Here is a 6000-nt window from a genome sequence, read left to right on the forward strand (position 1 = left end):
TGATTAATTCAACCGTTGTGATATAATTTATTTCTTTTTATTTTTATTTTTATAATGACACCTTTCTTTTTGATTTACTTTTAATCTGAAAATAATCTAGATGTCAATACGGTTGATAAAAACCAAATTTGATGATATATTTTTTCTTTTATTTTTAATTTTTAAATGGCTAAAAACGACGTTTTTTATAAAATTTAATTAAATAAATCAAATATCACCACAGCTGGTTTAATCAGTCGTGGTGAAATATTTTATTCAAAAACAAGCAATACATCTTAGCTTGTCATGTTTATTCAGTTGTCATGCCTTACGAAACGAAACACACATTCAACACTGAAAAACCATTTGAACCCTAATCATTTTTTCATCTCCATTAAAGAAAAGAAGCATCATATCTTTCATCCTCAACCTGTTTAACATTATTTATGTACCATCAATACAGTTCTTCAATGAACGTGGAAAAAACATCATCATTATTGTTCTTGGCTTAACGTACAAAGCAACAGAAAAAACGCAGGAAAAACGAAGGAGGAACACGAAGAAACTTACAAGAAAGAAGGACAACACTCACAATATTTAGCTCTTTTACTGCTTCATCACATTTTCGGTACGTAAACTTTTCTCTACCATGCATGTACAGTAAATTATCGATCTTGAATGTTGGTGTTGTTTATGTTGTTGTTGTTGAATGCTTATGTTGTTGTTGTTGTTGAATGTTTATGTTTATGTTGTTGTTGTTGTTGAATGTTTATGTTGTTATTGTTGTTGTTGTTATTGTTGTTGTTGTAGTTGAATGTGTATAAGACACATTTGTATTCATGGTCATATGTGGAAATGATATTATAGGGTTAGATTAAAGAGTTGGATTTGATCAAAGTGGTTCTAGGTGAAGATAATAGATTCTTCACATCTCTTCAAGGTGATTATTCTTACTATATTAATCAAGGAGAATAATATGTTGTATTTGTTGTTGAAGACAAATGCTACATGGTTACCAGACTGAGCAACAACAATAGATGATGATGGTTGATGGGATGATTTGTACTGAAGGAACTCATTATATCATCGAATACAATAGTAACATCGTTGGAGAAGACTTTCTTGGCCTTTTTTTTCCCAAACCTCATAGCAAGTGGTAAAGGTTTGGTATTGCGCTTGGAGATTAGGTGCTATGGAGAACCATAACACAATGCACAAAGAGGCATCAACTTGTTTCTATTTAGTTAGTTTGGCGGCGAGAATACATGCAATTGTGTGGTTAGGTGATCTTTAAATCCTTGACCTTGAAACCACATCTTGACAACACCGACCCATATGTTGTAGTTGGATGTCCTAGTTAGTTTTTCACATGGGATAAGCAAAACTTTGGTAAACAAGACAGAATCGGTATCTCCCATGGCTTAAAAACAAACTTTGAGTGCAAATATAGAATCAGGATAGAAAAGGAAGTCGGTGAAAACGACGACTGGATCGAAGCACATATGTGATGTCATACGTGGCAGGGACAAAGGCGCGTGAGGATCACACGCTGAAGTTTTGGCTACACGTGAAAGCGCGTGAGAAGGTGGTTGACGACGACCAGATTGGAGCAGGCGATTCTGTTTGTGGAGGTGGTGTACCGGAAAGCCACCAGAATCAGTGGTAGTGGTGGCGACAATACGCTGGTGATCGAAAAATGGCAGAAAACGGTGATGAGGAAATGAGTCACATAATTTTTTTATCGGAAGACAGTATAATAACAACTTTGGTTCTACATCTACATACCTTTAAGTTTTTATGATAATAAAGTATAAAAGAACAATTGTATGCACTAATTGTTTAATCAAGTGTGAAGAAACTCAAAGGATAAAATAAAATCTAAATGAAGAGAGCAAATGCTGAGAGAAACAAATTCTGATCAAGAAACTTCTAATGCTAAGTCTGAAGTTTAGTATTATAATCAACTCAAAAGGAATCAATGTCTAATGGAAAGAAAACTTCAAACAAAGCAATGTATGAAGCAAGGCCTGAACGACATCTATTATAAAAGCCAGACTTTGAAGAAAGTTATACCATTAAAGAGGTCTTATCTGAATGAAGTCAAAGTCTGAAGAAAGCTGAGAGAAGATTCTAAAGATAAGACACACTCTAAACAAAAGGAAGTAATCAAAATCATGTGTACAATCCAATCAAGCTTCAAGATTATCAAGTCAACATTTCTGAACATAAACCATCCAAACAATCTCTAATATAAGCTCTGACTACAAGTTTGTGAAAGTCTCAGAACCCAGTACTCCAAGGACTCTGAAGTCTCTCCGTGTTATGAACATAACCTCTGAACTCTACTCAAGTTTCATCAAATTATATTAGAAGCCTTTGACTAGAATTTAGTAAGAAAAATTAAATTCTTCTTGAACAGTAAAAGCATATGAATAAACTAGTAAAGGCTTATGCATTTCTTGCTTACACTTACTTTGGACTGTGGTACTTTTAAGCCTCACTTCGAATAAACTTTGCAGTCTACATCATCTAGGATCTGGACTCTGATCAAGCTTCACTTCATCTCTTATATAAAACCTCTGATTATGATGAGAAGTATACTCAAGGAAAGCATAACTAACAAGAGATTTCCTTTTGAAAACAAACTCTTATCTTTACTCAAGCTTCAATCCACTTGCATAAGAAGCCTATGACTAGAAGATTTGAATTAAAGGTCAATACTGTTTGATGTGGCATAAGTACAAAAGCAAATCTACTTTCAAATTAAAGAAGCTTCTCACGTCCCATCATCACATATTCTTTGCTGCAAGCGCCACTATATTGTTGCAAATGAAGTGACCTCTTCACAACGAATACTTTGAGGAAAATGCATTTTCTACCCTCTAACTGGTCTTTCCTACACTGGATCTATTCATCTCCTATATATTTTGAGGAATAAGAATATGGAATACAAATTATGTTGATGCAGGCGTACAAGTGGATGTGTGTCGGTCTTCGCAGACGCTGAAGCTAAAACACCACAACACAACATAGAGAGAAACACTTAGAGATTTCATTGTATATCTTATTAAATTTATTTTGTTGATATTCATTTTGTGTGTTATCAGTTGATCAAGAAGCATACTCTGTGAATACAAATTTTTAATAACTAAATTTTGGTTATATTCCTCAAGCGACCAGTTTGGTCAGGATCTTGAGAGGGTAATGATAGTTTGTCGTTGAGGTTGTATTCCTCAAGAGACCATGTTGGTTAGGTTCATGAGAGGGATTTGATAGATAATCAAAGAGGATAAATCTCCTTAAGCGAACAGGTTGGTCATGATCTTAAGGAGTCAATGACCTTCATATTTCTTAGGGGACCGGGTACGCCAGAATTCTTAAGAAATCATTGACAGACTGTCATTATTTTATAATCGGATTGATTATTGGATTAAGTCTTTGTCTAAGGAAAAATCATTCACATGGGTAGACTAGATGTAGCTTTGTTAACAACGAACCGGGATAAAATACTTGTGTCTTTTATCATTGTCCTTATTATTGTTTTTGCTATTCTTGCATTTGTTTTGGGAAATAAAAAGTTGTTATACTTGAAACCTAAATCTAACTCCTCTTTCTTGTGTTTCTTGCGCCTTTAATTGGTATGAGAGCACCAGTTATGTTATTAACTCATTGTGGCTAACACTTAACCATGTCATAAAAGATTCATTTTTTGAAATACATTAAGGTAACACAAGCTACAATGATAAAATACCATTAATCCACCACATGCTCACACCCTTCAGATATTGGTGATGTTGAATTGGAACAAGATGAATGAACAACAAAGAAATTCAACTAGAATCATCTTAGATTCAAAACTGTCTCCTTGAATGTTATTTCTTACAATGAGTATGAAAATATTGCAAATGGAAGCTTTGCTAAGTCTTCATTTGAATCTTTGAGAATGACTCATAAAAGAAATGAGTAAGTACAACAATCTAAGGTGCTAACCTTGTTTCAAGTTTGAGGCCTTCAAAATAAGAACCGGTGAAACTTTTGAGTACATGATGCTCAAATTTTCAAACTCCTGTTTTGGTTTGAAAGTCTTAGAAAAAGGTCAATACAATATACCAAGTGAAGAAGTTCATCGGAAGCTTACCAATGAAGCAAAATGCTACAATGACTACTCTCAATTTGTTCATAATTCTGAACTGAAGAGCTATCTAGTTCTCTGGGTAGTCATAAGATCAAGCAAGAAGAATATGAACCTCACAAGAAGCATGTGCTCATAAAGAAGCATTGTCAAATCAACTTTAGAGGACAAAGAATAACATGTGGACTTTATGAAGCTAACCTCTGAGCAGAAGGTGTCTGGATTTGTCTAGAAGGTCATATACCTTACGCATAAGGAGACATGTCACTATAAATGGAGTGTTCTAAGTTCAATGTAGAAAAGCCATAGAAGGAACTCATAAAGGACAATAACAAAATTATGATGAATACTTATAGCAACTCAAAATAAGATTATGAATAAAGAACAAGTTAACATGAAGCTGATAACAAGCACAAAAGCACCCGACGCCTCAGAAGAAGAAGCTAAAGAAGCACAAAAGCAATTGTCTATGAACTAGGATCAAAATCTCCATCAGAATCAATATCTGACTCAAATGAGATATCCTAGGGAGCAAGGTTGGGACATCAATCCTGGAACCTGGTACATAGAGCTCTCAACATTCAAAAGAAGGCATATGCTCCAAGATCTAGAACTTAAACCTCATGGCTCGGAAGGTTACGAAGAAGATCAAGAGAATAAGACAATTGGTAGAGGAACTATTGGTAACTATTCCCTCACTCAGCCTCTGATATATTTGTCTTATTTTATACTAAAAAACTTGAACAAGTTTGATTCCAAGGCATAAAATTGTACCATGTTAAGATAGTTATTTTGCCCAAAAGTCTACAGAGTATATAACACTGAAATAAGAATTGTTGTGGAATTAATTCATGTTAAGTTTGATGATAAGTTTGACCTTGGCAACTCAAATCTATTTGTAGATTTATCATATTTGCAAGTTAGCTTGTCAGACTCTAAAGATGAGGAATCTGAAGTAAAAGACTCTGAAAAATGCTGATTGCAAATTTGTTTAGAATTTGATGATGACGTTATTCTAGTGACTCTAAGGATACTAAGACATATGTCTTCATATTCAAAGGGATTGACTATGAAGAGTCAATATAGTTCTCCTAAATGATGTGCCTTTGAACCAGTTATCCTTCTGAAGGAAATGAAAGATGAAAGCAATCAATATCTAAATACTGCACTCAAGTTTTTAGATTCTATGGACGAGAAGGTTATCAAGCTAATAAGAGTAGCATTCATTTCCCTATGATAATTATTTCTCCTTGTGTTTATCCAAGAATCATATTATATATTTTAAGTTCTAACCATACCAAGATAAACATCATTTCATCAAAAACTATGTTCAGAAGGATATTCACTAATACATACCTTCAATGGGCCGATATCTTATCTAAAAACCCTTGATGAATATAATATTCTTTTCATTTAGAAGAATTTAAAAGAAAATTTTGTATTGAATGAATGATGAAATCTTAGAACCTGTAGCATCAAAATGATTAAATCTGACTCTAAGTTCTTTGCCTTTGAACCAACCAACTCTCTTAGTGAGAATGTTGTCATGGTTAGAAGATTAGGAGTCAGAATCCTTTTTGGGATTTTTTTGGCTTTTGATCTCTGAATATCTTTGGTTATTCTCAAGTACTTATGTTGTGGCTAAGATGTATGACAAGTTGTCCCACTATCTTTTATGCCGTAAAAAATGCTTGAAAGTACCTCTGAGTAATTATTATATTCTTGGGTAAAATGAAATCATTCTTTGGTGCCACCTATATCATTAATTAATTAGAATATCAATGATTATCTTTATTCATACATTTCGTGTTGATTCATTTCTTTTCAGTGACATTTGTGTTCCCTCTCATTTCTCTCTAAGCTTTGAGTCCTTCAAAACTCTTACTCTT

Source organism: Lathyrus oleraceus, chromosome 7 (assembly GCF_024323335.1).
Source record: "Lathyrus oleraceus cultivar Zhongwan6 chromosome 7, CAAS_Psat_ZW6_1.0, whole genome shotgun sequence".
NCBI classification, from domain to species: Eukaryota; Viridiplantae; Streptophyta; class Magnoliopsida; order Fabales; family Fabaceae; genus Lathyrus; species Lathyrus oleraceus.